Below are 21,633 nucleotides of genomic sequence, written 5' to 3'. Positions count from 1 at the left end.
ATCTATCTTTTTAAAAACAGAATGAGTTCTTTCTACTGCTCGTTTGTTTTTCCTCATGCAAAACCTTCCATTTAGCAACACATTTTAATCCAGAGGACAATTTAAAGCACTTCAGATTTGTAATGAAACAGATGACAGAAAAACAGAGCAACCATCATTCTGATTTACACATATCCCACAGGATGGAAAATAGTTGCCAGTGTCCAGAAAGACTGTGTACTGAGTTTGCTTGAAAGAAAAGGTGAAGGAATTATTGCACAAGGGAAAAAAAAATAAAGGAAAAAAAATAAAGGAAAAAAAAGGAAAAAGCTTTGTGTGAGAAGTTTACACATAGCAAAAACCTGAAAGCTTATCATGTATTCTACTATATTTGCTACTATTGAAATTCCAGATTCTAGGTTTTGTTTTTTTTATCTAGCCCTACTCAATCTTAGGGATTAAGCAAAACGAGTTAGTAACAACACCTTAAAAATTAGTAAAACATCCTTTAAAATGTTAAAGTCTGCAAATTTAGAAACAGTTAATCACCAGAGAATGTAGTCAGACTGCAGAAAAGAGGAAGTGGACATCAGCCTGTCCTAAGAAGTACTGCCTCTTACAGCAATACATACCTTTCCTTTTAATACTCTGTCAGAGTCCCTTCTCTCTTACCTTTGTGGCTTAGAATCTTACCTGCATCCACTGCAGGCATATTTCAAGCTTCACCATTTTCAAACATTTGCCTTAAGTTCTTAAGCCTTTACTAAAATATTGAATAATTTCATAATTATCCGCATAAGGGCCCAGTTCAACACTCTGCCTTCACGTAATGCTCCTACTTTCTTGAAAACAGAGCTTTGCTTAAGATGAGTCAGGTATAGACACAGTTCACAAAATTCACAATATCTGGTGCTTTCCCACCAGAGGTTATTTAGAATGAAAAGTACAAACAGGAACTATGCTCTTTAAACTAACTTTTTAAAAACAGAAATGTCATAATTATGAATGCCTTATTCCTCATCACAGTATTTTTTATCAAACCCAGAATGGTAAAAGGAAGGAGTTGGGTGGCATCAAATCCAGGCACTTCAAGACCCTTTTGTGCAACATGGCTCTTCATGTTATGCAAATCCACCTCTATAGTCCAGAAGAACACAAGAAAGGCCAGATAGATTACTCTGCATATAGGCTGGTAGAAGACATCCCCCCAGAGCAGGAACACAAGATATTTTCTCTCCCAGGCCTGGGAAGGAAACAAGTAAGCGCAAAAGGTTTAGCTCCCTGTGCTCTATCTTCTACAGTCACCTGCTGAGGCAGCCCTGGTAGTGCTTGTGAGGTTGATATGCCATTAAAAATTATAAAGCTGTTGATCATTTTCAAAATTATTTTTAACCTGTTCAAAACCTACTACATTTGAGTTACATTTAATTAATATTTTTAGAGTTATTTCAAACCTTCCTGAAGTATGAGGTTCACAAGCAGATTTACCAAATAAGATGTAAAATTCTAATATAATCCCTCCCATTTCAGGAGAGCTAACCAATAGCTTTATAACACCTCTGCCTTCATTTTATTAACAGATACAGGATGGAGAAAATGTATGCATGTATACATTATATAGAGAATAGGGAAACTGGCAGATTAATTCAGAAATGGTTAAATGCTCATCCTACCTTCCCTCCTTCTTCCTCCCCCCCAAAAGTACAAAACCAAACCACAGCACTTTTTAGAGGCCTAAAGATTGAAAAATCATTGCTCAGTTAGTGTTACTTTTTCAAAGTGTGGTATGGCAGGTATGTTATCAGCAGCAATTTTAAAAATCATATATATATATACACATAAATACACACACTAGTTATTACTTTCCCCCAGAAGAATGGCACTTAGCAAATATAAACCCACTTCAAAAGCCTTAGCATTTCATTCTGGTTCTGAAATTCATATTTCCATTTTCACTGTCTCCTTAAGTGTGACAGAGAAAAACAAATAAGAGTACTGAAGCAATATAACAGGAGTCAAGAGCACTTACCACTTGGAAGAAGGAGGTGTAGCAAGCTGCAGCCAGCTCCAAAATCGCCCCTCTAGGGCTGTAGCTTCTTGGCTCTACCAATAATGAGGGGAAAGCCACAAAGAAGCACAGTGGGGAGAAAAAGAGTTCTTATTGCTGTCTCGACAATTTTCAGATACAGTATTTTTCATTAACACCTAGATGTCCTCGAGACACTGTATGATTTTTGCATTTAGAAACAAAGACCCCAAATATTTTCGATTAAAATATATTTATATAGAAATGCAAGCACAAAGTATCAAAACAATCCTCCTGCACGCAGCTTCTGAACCACTCTAAGGACAGGGAGATGGCAATAACACCATACAAATGGGCTGTGGGAAGGGTTAAGTGAGACCAGGAGTACCTCAGTACCAAGGTGGAGTTAGCAAGTGTTTTCTGTCATCAAAATTCTACTAGTTTCTTCCTGAATCTTTGTTTTTTTATGGTCCGTTCTTGTTATTTATTCAGTATCAAGAACATTTTTTAGTGCTTTTCAAATGCTGTGCAAGTTCCAAGTCGTTAAATACATTTAAAGCTAGTTAATAACTAAACAAGCTTCTATAAGCTCCTGGAAAGTAGCTGAAAATTATCTCTTAAGACAAAACTGAGTAAAGTTAGGCCTAATTTCATGCAGGAGTCAGGACACTTGCACATAGAGAAGTGGCTGGTAGCCAGCCAGGAAATTAACTTCCAGTGCTTTGGCTAGTTTGTGATATCTGCCCATACATAAACACTGTAATAAACATAAGATGATTTCTCTGTCAGAAAAAATAAGGAATAATTACCACTGATTTTATTTTTAAGACAGGAGTAGATAAATATATTAGCATGGATAATGTGCAAAAAAAAAAAAAAAAACAAAATAAAAAAACAAACCAAACAACACAGGTTATCTTTTGCCTGGTAGAGAATATAATGATGCTTAACTGCAACACACATACTTCTGACTGAAACTGTAACCCTAAAACCACCCCAGAGCTGCTACCTAAGCATGGGGGAACCTAAACTTCAAAGATATCTTACTTTTAGAACTTTCTTCTGTGATGGGGCCACTTGCCTAGAAAAACATGAAAGACAAATGAATTAGTTAGGAGACTAGTGATGCCTGAAGTTTGAAGTTAAATGAAAGTAAAAACATATAAGAATCTGTGTCTCAAGAGGGGCTTATTCCTACTGTGTGACTTTGAGAGGATATTCCTTTTATGTAACACAAATAAGAAAATTTTTCAGGAAAATATAAAAAAAAGGAGATCAAAACTTGTCAGGGAAGTGAAGCAAACTTTGAAATCTGAACAAAATAACATTTTTCCATGAACATTTCCCCATCCTTACACTACTATGCTAAGAACATGCTTGAATCCTGGAAGTGAGTCACATTTATATGATTTCTACTTTACATTTCTTGCATTGAACCTGACCTCTGATGGCTTCAGACCAGAAATCTGGAGGCAGCCCTCCCTTTCACTTAGTCTCACTTCTTTCAGAGTGACTCAACAGCAAAGTTTGTTGCTTAATGCTGTTCCATAAAACAGTTAATCCAGACCTGACCTTGTAAAACCTGACCCCTGTACATCATATTTCTGGCACAGTTTGATTGGTGAAGAGCTGATCCCATGCACATATGGCTGGCTGTTAGTGATTTGCTTCAGGTTTCCATGGAATCAGTGCAGACTGGAGTGATTTATTTTTTTTTTTTCCTAATTATCCAGTCCAGGAAGAATAAGGTGAAAAAAAGTCAAATAACTCTCATGCTGATCACTGCACCAACCTCATTTACCCAAAATTTATGGTCTTAAAACAGTAACTTTTCCAGGTCAATAGGCATAAGGCAAGGGTACTGCCAATCACTCCTTCAGCCAATGGAAAGTCATGCAGGGAGGATTCAAGTCCTCATGCAGGAACTCATTCCTGATAATCAGTACCTACACTTTTCTCTGAACAAAGTTAGAATGAAAAATACCTACAAAATGAAACAGCCTTATGAATATGTAATATGTCCATAAAGCATTACTGTTCCCATCACTGTAACAGCTCATTAGTGTACCCTAAATTTTCACCTTACTTGTATGCATATGATAGAAACTCTGTAGCTCAGCGCTGTAACATCTTGTCCCTAACCCTAAACAAAAATACTGAGTGCCTGGACTATGGTGCTTGTATCTGTGCTTAGCCACAGCTGAGCACAAAAATTCATTCTCCAAATCTCTAGAAAGTTTTGATGCTCAGCACCTCTGAAGAGAAGCTAGGCTTAAGGCAATGACATTTTTCAAATGTTGCCCAAAGCTCCTTAGTTAAGTTCTACATATCTTGATAAAGAATTTTGTAAACATGAAGCAAACAAGCAATCATGGTATGGACTGAAGGCAGCAGTGCTTGAGATACTCATAAAGGAGCATTTTGATTAGAAAAATGTGATACCAAGTCAACATTAGCTTGAGGTGGCTGAGAGGAATCCACCTGAAGGCTGATAAAGGCAAAAGCTCATAAACCTGAGGTTGCTTATTTCTGTTTGTTATTTTTTTAAGAATTTCAAATTTTGTTTTCCCCATTCCATGGATTAAACATGCAAAGTCTTTTATACTGTATCTCTGGGCTTAAATAAGGCTTTACCTGACATGACAGGCAGCACTTGAATAATGGAAGAATTTTTGGAAAATTTGATAGAAATGCAAAAGGCCCAGACACTCTAACTATACCCTACTTACTTGATAGTTGACCCTTTTCTTTCTCTTTTACAGCAAATGTTTCTTTCCTTCTAAAGTTTTTTTAGGGATCTTTCTGGCAGAAGCAGATATCCCTTAAAAAATCATAGCATTTGCTAGTTTTTTAACTCAAGACAGTATTTTTCTGTTGGCTAATAGCCATAATTCATGACCACTTGCCACAATCTTGGTAACAGTGATAATACAACTGATTGCATTTTTTAAAGACTGACTTGTGTTTGAAGAGTTTCTTAGCAATCTTTTATTTAGGTTGGTTTCAGCTCTCAAACTGTAACTTATTTTTCATTTGAACGATCTCTGATAATTTATAAAACTGATTTCAAGTTTTGTTCTTGCAATAAGTCATTCAGTTTGTGGGCACATATTTAGCTGCTTCAAATTCCACACACATCAGATGACTGGAACACACATTCAGAGGAAAAAGTGATTTTGGATATTTGGCTTTCCGAATGCCCAGCTGGAGACAGCACAACAAGGCCAACCTTCACCAAGTACGGACCACCCTTTTCTGAGAATAATATTGCCTCAAAGTGCCTCAAACTGAGAATCAGACACTTCAAACTAAGGCATACTGTCATCATTTGTATTATGCATAATACTAGAGCTACTATTTTTTTTAAAAGTAAGGAAAGTAAGATATAAATGTTCATTACTTTTACAAAACAGGTGCAATTTTCTTTTTGTAATAGCATCATGGATTGCTCTGGAATCACAAATAAAAGACTGAAATCTTAATCAGACAAAACCATTTTTTCCCCTGCTAGTTTAAGCTGGAGAAAGAGGAATATAAGAAATCTATAACATATGAGCAAAATTATCTCTAAATGGAGTGTTTAAAAATGTTTCCATCAGGCATCAGTAGATGGGTTTTTAAATGAAAGCCAAGTATTACAATGGCATCTATTTTAGGTCTTGCATTCCAAGAGAGAAAATATGAGCCAGATAAGTTAGTCTGTGTTGACATGTAAAGTACATCAATGCCATTAGAAGGGCTGTTGTGGATCTGAATGACCCAAAAGATGCTCTGTGGCTCAACTGAATACCAGAGAACAGAAGCGTAAATTAATTTGGACATGGGTAATTCAATTGTAGTTATTGCACTTGTGAATCAGCCTGTATGTAAACTTCCAGCAGACAGAAAGCACCTGGAAAAGCTCTGCTAAGAAGGCTTGGTTCTTTGACAGCTTTGGATGACAGCCTATATAAACAGAGAGCCAAGAAGAGAGACATTGTCTTGTTTTTTCACTCCAGCATTGTTTTTAAGATCGCCTCCTAAAGCCCAAATTTACAATTAGAAAGCATTCTCTACAAGGACAGCATATAATTACATGCTTGGGGTTTTCAAGATATGCTTGATATTTTCAGCACTTTTCACTCCAACTCATGCTGGTTTTCTTTCAGTGCTTATACCTCATTCTCCCCTGAAAGCTCTAAAACTGAAATTTTCACACACACAAAAGCTTCACTTCTTAGTTACTAACTTCATGTATGACATCACTTCCTTTTGTTGTTTATAAGCAAGCAGATTGTTCAGAAACATTCTGAAATTGTGTGATCTAAATGAATTGAAAAAAAATTAATTTAATCTTCATTTAGACAAAATAATGAGAAAATCAACATGATATTAAACTGAGACTGATTTCAGTAGTAACGACAATAACTGATTAACTTCATTTTACTTAACAATGCTGTTTACATTCCTCCTGCCTCTCCCTAAAGTCAATTATTTCAAAACTCGGGGGATTTCTCTTATGCACATCTGCAAATTCAATGTCAGATCCAGATTTGCGTTTTGGTGGTGAATCAAGCTGGCCTCAGCTCACCCAATGAGAGCTCAGTTTTTACCAGACAAACAAATTGAGGTGACTTAATACTTGTGGGGTTTAACTGATGTATTTACTTGCTTTTGCCATCCTTTTTTCTCTTCTAATGAATCAAACATATTATTACACACTGTTGATAAATTAAAAATGATAGAACAGATGAGATAGACATGAACAACTTTAAACAAGAGACACCCAGTTTAACTCTCTGATATCTGACACCACCAGCCCTTCAAAGGCAAGGTTACAATTTTTGAAAGGACTGGGAAAAGTAACCAAGGTTTAAGGATTTTTTTTGTTTGTTTAAAGTATATTAATGGGAAACTAGGCATGCTAGAAATATTCAGAATTAGTGCACCTTCAAATTTATATGTCTCAGTAGCATACACATATTACTTAATGACACAGGTTATCTATATGTATGCTCTTTATATAAATGTTGGCAATGAAAGACTGATCAGTTTCCAAGATTCCAAGACCAGATTCCAAGAGGAAAATGAAAAAGCTGAGACCTTTATACTAATGTGTACTAATCTGATATGTATATGCAGTTGTTAACCACACTACAAACATAAAGTCTGAGTCTGCTTTTTAGTACAGAACTGAATTATACAAAAAAAAGAAAAAAAAAAAAAAGAAAAAAAAAAAAAGAAAAAAAGACAATTTGTTACTTAGTGTCTAGTCATGTCCTAAGCCAAGTTACGAATTGACATGAATTGGACTTTTTCCACCAATGGGAATGAAACTTGGCTGCTGACATCTGTGCAAAGAGATATTTGACTCTACACAGAGGTCAGCAGCAAGACCTAAGGCTTGGCACTGCCAGTGACTTGCTGGGAACCTTCAGGCAAACGATTCATTCCATTTTCCTTTGTTTTCCTAACTCTAAGTTGGTAGTAACAAAACTTGAATACTTATCCTAGAAAGTCTTGTGGCTGTAAGTTGTCTTCAGCTCTAAACAGCATTACTGCACAACTGGCAGTGTTAGGCACTTCATTTTGTCGAGAGCAGAGGCATCATCTCATTTTCTCTGGTTGTGGTATGCCAGCATGCTCCCAAAGGAAGCAATTCCCACTCCCAGTTGTTTTTAAATCTTGACTGAAAACCAGCAGTCTACCTGGCAATGCTGTTTTCAGTGGGCTGTTTACACCTTCACATAAATTTGTTGTTATACTATTGGTTCACAGGCTTTTCCATCAAGTAGGAATGAGATTGGGCTGCTCAGAACAGCAGTATCAGTTTGCTGCTAAGCAATAGCAATTCACGAGACCTGAGCAGTGATCTTGTGCCTGTTGCTCACATTGACTTGTACTGATCACTCCCCGAGTTCTTTCATGAGAGGCACTGAGATTAATTAATAATCAAAGACTTGCTCGGGCTGAGAGAAGCAACAGTATCCATGTGTAAACCAAATTGGGATGATCTCACGTCACTCTCAGTTTTCTGCTGTAAAAACAGACTTTCTTCAAATATTGTAGAATACTTTATTGGTCATGTAGAGCACAGAGTTTTCTGCTGATATCATTTGATGCAGTGAAAAATGTCAGAGGACCAGTTTAAACTGAATCACAGGCATTTCTGCTGAGAAAGCAACAGCTGCCTCAGAGACATTGAACAATGAGGTCTGCTTTGAAGAGCTAATGCAAGTTTATTTGCTCTGCAACAGAGCAAACCTTCAGTTCTGATTTTTTTGAAACATTCTTTCAATAGTTTAGCCTGGGTTTTGCACAACTGTTACAGAATTAAGCGCTCTAGCAGACTGCTGCCAACAAAGGTTGGTTAATTCCTCAGTAAAGGGGGATTCTTGTTATTTAAATAAAGTAGCTACTGTAGTAGATTTGAAGATATGTTAAGAGTATTACAGGATCTAGAGGTAGATTTAGGAAGAAAATACTATAAAGCAGGAAAAATTAAACAGAGTACTTATTGAAACTTGAAAGACATTATGACATGTGATGTGATTGCATCAGGTACGAGCAGGTGGAATTGTGTTACCTGCAGTGTAATGCATGTTGCAAAGTGATACTTGATCGTAGTTACATTTCCCTTTAAAACAGTCACCTTTTAAGTCTTCCACTATGAATTACATTGGAGGAAGAGCACAGAAGCCACAGAAGAAGGGTTCTTCTGTCTGCAAACCACCATATTATGTTTTCCTAAGCACCAGTGTGTTCCCCACAATTTTTTGTCTGAAACTGGACTGGTGAATTCATCTGCCATACAGCAGCTGCTGTTACCAGAGGAACTACAGCAATTTAGTCTATTTAGTCTAATGCCTTCACTATGGTGATAAGGTCACTGCAATAGCCATTCTGGCAAAAATTTCCAGAGTCAACTCAGTTTCCATTCCTCATGTGAACACAAGCTTTCATTCTGCTTTACTCACCAAAATGGACACAGTAAGTGCTATAGTATCACCTGGTCACTGAGAGTTCCTCCAAAACCAGGATTTTAGTACAAATAAGCACACCCTGTAGTTTCTCCAGCATCTTTCTATCTCAGTCAGAAAGGTGAGGGGGAGGATTCGGGAGGGGGAATTCTTGCTGATGACCCTTTCTCAGGAAGGGAGCTGCATGACTATTCCATGGATTTGTATAAATTTAAAGAGGAGTCAGTTGATGTATTTGCTGCACAAAGTGAATGTACAGGAATTCTTTCCTTTCCCCATATTCTTGGATGATGTTTTGGTCCTAGAAATTACAAACCAACTCCACATTGAAAAGTGCTTTTCCCCAATACCACTGAATGGTCTGGTTTATGACTTTTGTTTGGGATGATAATAAACTCTGGAATCAATTTTTAATATAAGGTGTGATCTATCTTTTTTCCTCTTCTAGATATTTATTACACTAATAATATTCCTTTGGTATCTCAGCATCCCCATTATTTGACACTGTGGATATCTGCCTGTGTATAACTATTTCATGAACTACCCATAACTTTGTAGATACATATATAAATCATTAGCAATTGTAAGAGGAATTCTGGCGTGTTCCAAGTCAACGGCAAAACTTTCCTTGACTTCAGCAAGGATCAGATTTTGCCTCTGCCGTGATTGCAATGTGTCTAGCAGGTGTCACTGGCCTTTTAATGCCAGCTGTCAGCAGGTGTCTTTGCTAGAAGTTCCAAATAACAGCATTTGCCTTATTATCCAGCATATTAAAACTGTATTTTCTGCTGGCTCACACTGAGCTTTCAGTCCAAGGTGGAGGTTGTGACATCTGCTCAAATGAGATTGCATACTGCTGGAATGAATTCCTAGATTATTCCTCAGTGCGTTTGGAGCTAATAGAATCATAAATTGAAGTTGATTTGTATTCTATATGGCCAGAGAGTTGCAATAAAGCCTTAGGATGGCTGGATCTTCCAAAGCACCCTGCCAGTTAGAACTATTGTTTATACCATTGACCTCATCTGAGCAACTGTCCAACACTGCACTGCATCCAGTAGGTTTCTGTGGTGGCATGTGGCAAACACGTGAGCAAATCATCTGGGTATAGAAATAATAATATTAGCAAATATCTTGGCTCTCTAGTGCAGCTTTCAGTCCAAGAGCTTTAAATAACTACACATGTTAATTAATCTCTTCCAGCTTCCACTATGAGGTGGGTAAACGTTAATATAATCATTCTTTAGATGAGAAGACAATAGCACAGAGATGTTAAATAGCCTGCCTGCTGGCTGATACAACTTCTGTGGGAGGGGGACCCTGCATTTAACAAGGCTGTTCTTGTGTGCTCACAAGCAAACCAAGTCAGCTGAAGATAAGTTGATGATAATATGTCTCTACATATTCTGCCTAATTGACCCATCTTTTTTCAGCCTCAGAATAGGATCTACCGTGTAGGTGATACATGGCTTCTTGGAAACCACATTTTATATCCTCTGCTGGAGATACTCATGTTCAATGAGCTGGTGATCTCTGCAAGAATTCATACTTCTAAGTAATGGAGAGTTCATCTTTGGGGGAAAATTAACCCACAGGGATATCTTTCTTTGAAGAAGAGCTCATTTTAAGGGAATGAAATATTCATTTTCTTGTGATTTTCAGAAGTCAGAGTGTATCTGATTTTTCCCACTCTTGATCATTGTCATCCCACATCTGTCCTCAGATATTTTTACACTTCTTTCTCCTGTAAAAATTCACCTGAAAATAGTGATATAAAAAGTTAATAGCTGTGCAATTCTGTTGCTAGTTTTGATCTCTAACACAGCTGTATCTATCAGTCACATACAAATCTGACCTGTCTTCCTTCATCAGACCTCATCCTATTCAAGTGCAGTTTTAAATTAAAATAACCATAACCTTTGTTTTACTGTTTTCATAACCAAATATGGTATCTACTAAACCTGCCAGCTGTCCTGCTAAGATCTAAAATATCTTTTTAATGTTAGCCAAACCTAAAACTTATCCCAGTCAGCTTTGTACTATTATTGCCTAAGAAATTAAAGACATTAACTAGCTGCTGAGGAAGATAAGTAATTTCATGTTTTTGTTTGCATTTGTCAGTTTTTGAGGGAAGAAATGGCTGGTGTTTTTTCAGTTTCCAAAAGCTAAAGGTTCCATTTAATTCTGTGCTTTCATAGGTTTGGACTATCACTTCTGAGCATGGTATCTGAGGTCATCCCACATGAAATCAACAACAATATATAAGTCCCTAAGAAATATTTAAGTCCCAAGGAAATTCAAGGCCAGGTTGGAGGGGGCTCTGAGCAACCTGCTTTATTTGAAGATGTCCTTTCCCACAGCAGGGGCATTGGAACCAGATGATCTTCAAGATCCCCTTCCAACCCAAACCATTCTAAGATTCTATGATCCCCATCTTCCTATGACTTGGACACCAGTGAAGGTGTTTCAGTGTGTTAAATTCTCCACACTTTAAGTCATGGAAAGAGAGGACAGGTTTATTTTCTACCACATACGACAGAGAAATCATTTACAGGTTATATCTGTGTTGGAAGTTACAAGTTTATAGATCACTTTGACTGTCACGTCACTGTGATGTTATCCAGAAGAAGGGTGGAACTTAACAGGTAAGTGGTTTTATAACTGTTGTAGTATATGAATTCAGATTAGTTCAGGTTAAAATAGCAAGGATAAAAGTAAGTGGCCTTAACTCCTGGAGAGTTCTCCTACATGCATGCAAATTTGATTTTAGTACCAATTGCAGTTTGAACTCTAAAACACGGAAGCTATATTGCCATGTTCAGATGGCTACAATATGGAGAACAATTTAGATTTAGCCACTCTATCCCACTCCATCAAATTCCTTCTTGCTACCTCTTGAAAAGACAGACATCAGACTCAATTCTACATTTATGTAAAAGTAAAATGAAATAAATGAACTAATATCATCCTGGATTTGTTCTTAGTTAATCTAAAGTCATACACATCTGATTTATAGTTAAAAAGACTATTTCCATTCTGCTGGCCAGAATGTTGTCAGCATCTTACAATCCATATTTATTCAAGATCTCTACTTTCCACACATCTTGGTAAATTCAGAAGTGTTAGAACTGTGATTAGAAATATTCTATCACCAAAATCTTGCTGTTAACTCAGAGAGGTATGTATCTTTAGAATTAGGGTTAGTAAATCTTTTTATTCTCAGGATTTCATCAAAGCCTGGACTTCTGTGTCTTTTTATAGCTGAAATATTTACAGAATCACTGCTTAGTTATGTTTTCATCCAAATGTTCTTTCTGTTGCTGCCTGTAGGACTTAGCTGAAGTCAAAGTACTTACTTCATTTTGCAGTGCTTTTGCTATTTCTTATTGTATAAATTCGAGAAAAATTTTTAATGCCCCATGGCAGGGGAGCTGGAGCTAGGGGTTCTTTAGGGTCCCTTCCAGCCCAAATCATTCTGTTTAATTAATGTCATCATTCTTATCAGCCCATGTTGTTAATTATAAATAATTCAATGGCACGTGCCATGTTTACTGCATGATGTATGCCTGACATCTTAGCACCATTGCTGACTTGTCACACAACTCACCTTACAGCTGCTGTCTCTTTAAAGGATTTAATCTGCACAGCAGTACAACTGAGAGCCTAACGCAGTCACATGTGTAAACACCACCAAGATAAACGCATCAAGGGATGAAACTTCAGAGCAGAAAGATAGAAACAGAGTATGTGCTGTAATTTTTAATTAGCAAAGTACACTTTATATAAACATATATATATATTTATATATAAATATATATATAAATATATAAAAATAATTCAGGGCTTGGAAAAGTGGAGGCATTGCTTTTTGGGGTTAGGGAGTCAAGGGGCAGGGGAACATGAGATCTGGCTGAGTTCAGAGGACATACCCCAAGTGCAACACAGTTCAGGAGTTGTGATGTATCATAATTCCTTCAAACACACAAGCAGTGTTTGTGCTGCTGCTTCTGGATAAGGCTCCATGTTCCTGTAGAAAGGAGGGCTGACCCACTAAGGCAGTACCCTGAGACAGGGAATAGCTCCTTCCTGTGCCCCACATCTCTTACACATCTCCTGACCAGCCCTGGGGAGAGGACTTAGCCTCATTCCAGCCACAAAATGGGAGTAGTACCTCTTCCCTGTCTTACAAGGTACTGTGAAGATAAATATGTGAATATTTAGGTACTACTGTAAAGATGACCAAATAAGCCACTGGCATCAGCTTATTGGGTACTATATTAGCATGGAGAGGAATTCTGCTTCTTGCCTGTAATGGGAAACTCCTAGAATCTTGCCTTAAAAGGAACAGACAACAAACAGCATGAATCCCTAAGGGGAATGAAGAGGAGGTCGTACTTTACAGTCCACGTAGGCATTTTACTTCCAAGGGGAGCACTTTGAACATGTTTTCAGTACTTTTTCCTTTGTAAACCTGAAAGCATTTTTCTCTGTGATGAAATGTACAAATATAACATTTTTGTATTTATATAAATTATAATATTTATATATTTATAACTCCTTTTTGATAAATAATAGTAGACCATGTTCCTTTTCATTTCCTCCTTCCAACCTGAGTACAAAACATTTCTGTTTGAGTATGTTTAATTGCTTTGATTTTACTTAAGAGGAAAAGTATGGTGACAAAGAAGACCAACCATACTTTCCTGTCATTGGCATTTTACTCTCTGTTAAGTATGGGGGCATTTCCATCACTTTAATATAAGCCCCTATTCAGCAAAGAATCTAATCACATATGCAACTCAACATCTAACACTTGCTCTCAAAAATAAATAAGATGCCTATTTAATTACTTCATCAACTTAGTGCTCTGGAGACTTCAATAGAAAAGTTTTGCCTTTTCTTTATGATGTGAGATTCTATAATGCCAATGTAGAAACTGTTTGGCAATTTCATCTCCTTTAAGCTTTTTCCATTTGCAAAAAAATCAAAGGTATAGAGTGTTCTATATTCAGTTATTTGGGTGTCAGCAATGAAAGATAGAATTTACTTCTGTTTTTTTGCTTGTTTTTGCACATGTACAATATGCAGATGGCAGTCAAAGTTGTTCTCAGCCCTGATATATTTCATCTGGATTCTATTCATGGAGTTCAGATCAATTCTTTCAAATATACACTACAGAAGTTAGCATAGTCCTTATGGTTTTCCTTAACTTTTAGAGAGAAATTACATAAAAGGATGTGGTGTGGGTCATGGAATTTAGCCAAACAAATCAACAAAGCAGCAAGAATGGCCTGGTGCCAGTCAGGATAAGGAACACTAGCTATACCTGTGCTAAACAGAGCACATTGGTCATTGCACAATATATTAACAAACTATGTGTTCTAACTTTTTATTAGATTATATAAAAAAATGTGCACTTCACTTCATTTTTCCTTATAATATGAGACTAAGCTGATAAAAATTCCAGAATGGATAAAGAATTGGTTTGTTGAGATTGGCAGCAGTAAGGAACTGGAAAGTTTACATTTACTTGCTTTTTTTTTTCTTCCTTTCTTTTTTTTTTTCTTTAAGAGGCACACATAAATAACCTGACTAAATTACACCATGCCCTTTATACCTACTATTTCCTTTTACAAGTACCTCTCCCAGAAACAGCTAGTCTTGGCTGCGCTAGCAAATCCTTCTATGTGTTAGTTAGAATCAGGAAAAATTTCAAGACAGAAGTTCAGTAGTCCTAATAGAGTTTAGATTTCATCATAAATTTGAATTTCTGTCCAAGTTCACGGTGTAGAAACATACCAGAGATAAACATGCAGTGATACATAACTCTGTCCTGAAGGCCTGGCAAAATTTCTGTCTGGACCAATAATACCTCCTTATAATCTTCTTGGCCCTCGCTGGCCTACTCCTTAATTGCGGTTCAGCGTGCTCCAGCAAACCTTTTCTGGGGAGGTGGTTTTGTAGGAATTGCTTTGGCTGAAACGCCTGAGAAGCTTATCACAGTTATAAGCCACTATTAACAAGAAACACATCTTGTGATAGTTCCAGTATCACTAAAGAAACAGAGTGCCATTACCCCATGTGCTTATGTTTACCTCCAGACACGGAACTCACACACTGCCTGGCAAGCAAAAACTGAGTCACTGAATTTTCATGGACTAAACAAAATACAGCAACTATATCTATTTGCAAAAAAGTTGCAATCACTCCCCATTAGCCTCTGATCACCCAGTCATGAAGAATCAAGTAACTGATGTTTGATGGATTATAAAAAATATAAAATAAAAAATATGGTTTATACCTATAGAACAAGTCCACAGTACTGCATAAACTAAGAAGGTAGAAAAATTCCTGAGGCAAATTAAAAATGGAGAAAAAGGAGAACTTTCTTTTATTGGCTTAAGAGAACACCTTTACAGCTAGATACTTAAAGCATCGTGTTGGTTACTGATTATTTGGACATGTATTTCTCTATATAAAGTCCTCAGGAATTGTCTGGTCAAGACCACCCATTTAGTTCTTCTATTTTCCCAATTTGTCCATAAAGTGCCTTTTCACTTTCCATGTTTAATGTGTCCTACACAGCATGAAAAAGTGGCATAAAAGCAGCCCAGCCCAGCATGGTATGCACTGAAATTTTATTATCTGAGGAAAAGACAGATTTTGGCAGGGAGTGGGTAGTGGATAGTGTTCTTCCTGCTCACAACTAGAAGAACAAACAGGTGGTGTTAAGCAGAGCTAATAGTTATCTACCTGATTCACTCTCATGATGAGAAAGACAGCTCCAATCCTAAAGAGTACCTGTTGGAGTTTACATACAAATGCACTGAAGTTATCATACATGACAAAATGCAGAACTCCACGTGGATGCTTAGATCCTTCCCCACTGTTTGCTGGAGTGGGTCCTGGCAGGCTGAAGTGTCTGTCAGCTCCTGTGGTGCAGCCGGGGAAGCTGGAAATGCTGAGAGTGCACAGACCTCCCTCAAGGACTCTGCCAGCCTCCATCAGGTACCACAAAAAGCAATAATCCTTTCCCAAGAGCTGAGGCTGCTCACAAGCTCATGAAGGATGTTTGCAGTCTTGATGACTTGAACTCTTTGTTGGGTACTGGATAAAGAAGAGGGAATGAAAGAAGAGAATACTCAGGACCTAGGAAACAGAATAAATACCTTGTTCACCCAACAGTGAGTCAGATTATAGATAATATTCTCTGATAACATCAGATGGAGTGAGGAATGTTTCTTCAGTCCAACAGTGAGTGGTAACCTACTGAGTGTACCCAGTGTGACTGGGTCCTAATTACTGTGCTCTAAATAGGAAGCAAGATTATGCTCCATACGCAGAGTAAGTTAGCCATATCTACTGAAATAATAAATTCCCTTTAAAAGGCAGTCAGAATTATTCTTTTCAAAGACAGAAAACACAGGATTTTTTAAGCAGCACAGAAATCCCATAAAGCTAACAGGAGTACTATCTGAATGATTCTAAATTTACTACAATGGAAAAAATAAAATAGGCAAGAGGATGCCATGACATCCCTTCCTTCTGTTACTACTCTCAGTCGTTGGTAGAAACTTGGCACACCATTTCTGAAGCAACTGCAACAAATTCAATTTTTCTTGTTTTTCATTTTTTTGTGTGTCTGTGAAGGAGCATAAAAATGCTTTTACCTCAGTGTTGCTCAAAGTTTTGGTTAGGATTCAGGCATCTCAAAATATTGAGAATAATTGCAACATTATGTGCTGCCAGCATTTGCAGTACAAAACTTTGTGTCTTTCTCACACTTTATTTAAAAAAGAACATTTTGCACCTCAATAGCTAGTTGTGGTTTTGGATCATAAAGCACTAAGGGTTTTGATCTGTTCTGATTCCCAACCCTTCTGTCTCATTTTTCACATGGCTTAGAACAAAATATTAATGTGACTCATCTGTCATAAGTAATTTTCATATCCTCTACCTTCTATTTTGGTATGTGATTAGACAAACGCTGTAGTTATGTAAAATCATTTGTGTGTTTTTTATAATGGAAGATATGAGTCACAGATACTTTAAGCAGAAAAGAGCAATATCAGAAGAAACATGAATTATAAATTAAAGTAACTTATATATATTATAATTAATAAATACTTTTAAACATGCTATTTCAATTTACTATTTCTTAGTATTAAATATTACAGCTGTCATCTCTGGAACAGTGGTAAAGGAAATAATAAATGGGAAAAAAATTGAGTTTATGGACTGTCTTGTCCAAAGCAAGTCCCAACTTTGATACCATAACATTTACAAGGACACTAATTATACTTGGAAAGCTGGAATTCAAAAATTGCAAATGTCAGTTCCAGGACATTAATGTTTTCTGGTACAGTTTAGGAAGTCCTATATACTGTGCTACTTTCAAAAAATGCAATTATTTGTATACATTCTTGTAGCTTTTCTCCAAATCAACCTTCGATCCCACAGTAGTACTTTCTCACAAAAAAAAACCACTTTAAAAATTCCCTAGAAAACAAGAACAATCAATCAGTACAGAAGTGATTTTGCTACAGAGGCATTTCCAACAGTTGACCAGACTTTTCTTTTCTCCCTCAAATTGCAGACTGAAATATTTTACTAAGTGAATCCAGTTCAGTGCAAGCCTCATTCCACAAAAGTCATTTGCATTTGGTCTGAATATTGAATCAGCAGGACTTAATACCTGCTTAAAATAGAAGTTATGTTTCTGTGCTTACTTAAATTAACTAGGGATCATGCTGTTTTTGTGCTGAGAGAGTATACAGGGATTTTGTGATTTTCTGCCTTTCTGCTTTTGTTTTTCTGCACTTGAATTGCAAACCGAAAATGTTGTTTTCCACACTCAGTTAATACCTGCAGGTAGCAGAGTGGAAAGAAGACTGCAAGCCACCTCACTATATTTGAAGATTTAGTACACAGAAACTAAGTTCTCTCCTCTCCTTTCAGATACAATTTTGAACAAAGTAATTCTTAAAAGCAGACGAATGAAAGAAAACTCTATCAATCAGAAAATTCAGGGCTTAAATTTTTTCTTAGGAATGATTTCTCTCATTCTCCTCTCTCTCATATTCCCTCCCTCATTTCCTTCTCCAAGAAGCCTTCTTGGGAATTACTTTCTCCATAGCAAAAAAAGATTCTTGTTGCTTCAAGCTGCTCAACATCAAGGTTTGTACTTTAGATTTCTTCAAATAGTCTTAATATATATATCAGGATCTGAATAACACAGGGAAGACAGTGACTGCATCAGTAGGAAATCTTTCAAGAGATTATTTTTTCAAGTAAGAAGAAGTTATTGCACCATTACAGGTTTTCAGTTCTGAAAGTAGTGAAGTGGAAGAATGCACATCAAGTGATTGGTCTCAGGACATGAAGAGCTGGATAATAATAATAATAATAATAATAATATTATAATAATAATAATAATAATAATAATAATAATAATAATAATAATAATAATAATAATAATAATAATAATAATAATAATAATAATAATAATAATAATGAATGAATGAATGAATGAATGTTAAAGAAAACATCTCAAAGTGGCCAGGAGTTCCCCTAAGAAAAATCAGTGGGAACCTGTTGAGTGATCTACTGGAGCTGGAATTTATCTTTTTATTTGTTATACTGTGTAGCAAAACCAAACCCCGAGCTGAGGGCATCCTTGGAGCAGACAAGGCAGGCAGGGGTAGCAGTGGTGGTGTGGGATGGGGAAAGATGTGAAAGGTGGGGATTGAGTGACCTCTGTGTGGGGAAGTTTAAAGGAGACAGGGCACTTTTTCTGCTCATGAAGCTGCTTCTCCTCGTGACCCCTTCTTTTCCTTCCTTTCTTTCCTCCTCGGAGGGAAGACACCAAGTGACCTTCCCTTGCTTCCATTGTTTCCAACATCACCTGTCTACACATTTTTCTGCTCTTTCTTGTTTGTCAGGGAGGGGTCAGTCCTGGTCTGGAGGAACAGAAATTAGGCCAGGGCCAGAGCAAAAAGGCAGAGAAATCCTGCTGCAGATAAAAGGACAGATGTGATTGCTGTTGCTGTACTGGGACCCTCTGGTACACACTGGCACTCCTTTACCCTCTCCCTAATCCCACAAAGGCTGTAACAGCAGCATGGATGGTACAAACAGGAGGCAGGAATGAGCTGTTTGGCTAAAAGGCCTAATCCCTCTCTCCTCAGTCACAGGCAAAGTAGCTGCCATCCCCTTCAGTCTGGCAGATCTCCATTTTGCTAAGTATACAAAGCTACTTCTGACTTGGTGACTTCCCCTGAATCACTCAAGAGGCTGAGCCAAAGCCCCAAACCTAAATACCTGCAAGTTGCATAGAACTTTGTATCCCAAGCTGAACTACAGAGCACAGGGGTGTCCCTAAAAATTCTGATAGGCTGCAGATGTGTTCTGAATTACTGCCTCATCCTTTGAAGCAGAAGGCCTGTTTGGCAGGATAAATAAGGAAAACCTACTCCTTAGAAAACTAGGAAGTAAATGGCAACAAAGTTCTGCATAACACATTGGCAGTTTCTGCTCTTCAGGCTTTAGATTCCTCTCAGAAATACATATTTCCATTTCCATACATTGGAGCATTGTACAGCTCCAATGAATTGCATGAAATCAATTGCTAATAGTCCACAGTACTCAGACATTATCTCCTATTGCTTCCCCAGGTGATCTGTACATACCTCCTAAACTGCACCACAAACTCATCAGGGATCTGCTTGCAAGAGATATGGAGTCAGGAGAAAATCAGTACGGATTATCTATCAAAGCAAGGGTCAATTGGAGACCAGATTGGTATTACCAGAAAACCTAGCCTGCTGTCATTAAAGAGATTTTTTTAAATAAATTTTACACCAGAGGCCAGAAAGCTTTGTCATGATTAATTTAATCCATAGTCTAAGCAAAAGGGCCTGAAAAGCAGCCAGTTTCTTTCTGAAAGAGGTTTGGGCTTTGAGAGGAAGGTGCTTACCTGGCTGCCATGATGCAGCAGCTCTCAGAGCCTGTGCTCGGACTAGGTGGGCAGCTGGACTCACCTGAAGGGAGAAACAGATTCCAGCTAGCAATCAGAAACTCAGGGACTGGGTGGCAACAGTGTACCCTGGAGGTACCAGGCTGATGTTTGGAGATCTCCTTTCTGGCAGGAAACACTCCTCTGTCTAGAAAACTCAAGTTTCTTTTGTTAAAATGCATTGTTTTGAGAATAATTTAACTAGTTCTTTTGTCAGACTTGAGAGACCTTACAGTTGGCCTGGTGTGGCATTCAGATGAAACAGGGTAGTGGGCACATCTCAAATGGACTTGAATAAATCTGAGGTAAAACAGTCAAGCAGGTTTCTCTTGGGAAATCAGCACTCCTCCCTTTCCAAATGCCTCCTACCCCTAAGATTTGCATGGTATCTTGGTGGCCAGACCAGCCAGGGCAGAGCTGCCTGGGGAAGCTGGGTGCTGGGGTACAGGGCACTGCTGCAGCGCAGCCTTGCAGAGGTCAGGAGCCACTACTCTTGAATTTGCATTTTGCCCTAGCTGATAAAATGCTAAAAGTAAATGGAGAGATACCTTTGAGTGTGTTTGTCTCCTTGGAATTACTCTGACTGCTGGGAAACCAGTGGCTCTGGAGAGTAAAAACACAGGCAAGGAAGATCTTAGGCCAAATACCTCAATTTTCAACCACAAAGTAAATCAGCACATGAAGAGCGATCACGCTGCTTATCCATGAGCTGGGTTGCAGGAGCCCATGTCTCCCTGGATGGGTGGGGGATGGATGGATGGGGGATGGATGGATGGATGGATGGATGGATGGATGGATGGATGGATGGATGGGATGGATGCTGAGCAGCAAGCGCAGCATGCAGTGAGCAGCTGAGGGCAGGGGCTAAGCAGAGAGGTGCAGGGCCCTCCCCAGCTCTGATCCAGCACAGCACTCCGGCACATGCTCCAGCTGGAACTCATCCAGCATTCTCCATCCACAACTGAGCCCTGAATGGCTCGATGGCAGCTGAACCCAACAAATCAGAGACTCTTCCCAGTCATGTCAGTGGGATTTGTGTCGGGAAAAACTCGTAGGTCTTGGTAGCAGCTGTGTGAGAATGATCAGAATATAAAATAGAAAAGCAGATTTAATTTATATATGACACTAGCATTGTCTGTGGCTCCTCTTGCTAGCATCCTCACATTATGAGTGCAGTAATGCTTGGGACTTTGGTAGTTTCCAAGCACAATACCTCTTGGGAACTAATGATTTTATTTATGTGTTGCATGAAAGGGTTCGTATGTACATTTTCATGAGCACGACACACATGGAGAAATAAAAGATTAGGTAAAAGTTTTTCATCTGTATTTCAGACTGATAATTTTATACCTTGTAATCTGAAAAAGTTATGCAGTGTCTCTGTAGAAGGGTGGGAACAAGGCTCAAGGCACTTTTGAAATCCAAACCCATATTTTGATTTACAGCATAATTATTACAGGATTGCCAACAAAAACACTGAACACTTGGATTTTTGGTTCATATTCAAACTGCTACATCAGTTTTCACAAGCACTGAATAACTAAAAAGGCTACTCAAAGTGAATGGGTTGCCAGGTTTTCATACTTCTGAACAGTAGACCTTGAGTAAGAAGCTGGAATAGGGAATTAAAAGACTAGGTTAGGCCACTACATTTG

The 21,633-nt window shown here is 37.8% G+C and overlaps 1 protein-coding gene across 1 annotated transcript in view; it reads left to right on the top strand.

The window, feature by feature from the left end:
• COL8A1 (collagen type VIII alpha 1 chain) overlaps positions 1 to 21,633 on the top strand; it is a 90,104-nt gene that overhangs the window by 32,841 nt on the left and 35,630 nt on the right. The gene's annotated exons all lie outside the window — the stretch shown is intronic.

Source organism: Poecile atricapillus, chromosome 1 (assembly GCF_030490865.1).
Source record: "Poecile atricapillus isolate bPoeAtr1 chromosome 1, bPoeAtr1.hap1, whole genome shotgun sequence".
NCBI lineage: Eukaryota > Metazoa > Chordata > Aves > Passeriformes > Paridae > Poecile > Poecile atricapillus.
The sequence above is the reverse complement of the archived record's forward strand: the minus strand, read 5'-3'. Positions and strand labels throughout refer to the sequence as shown.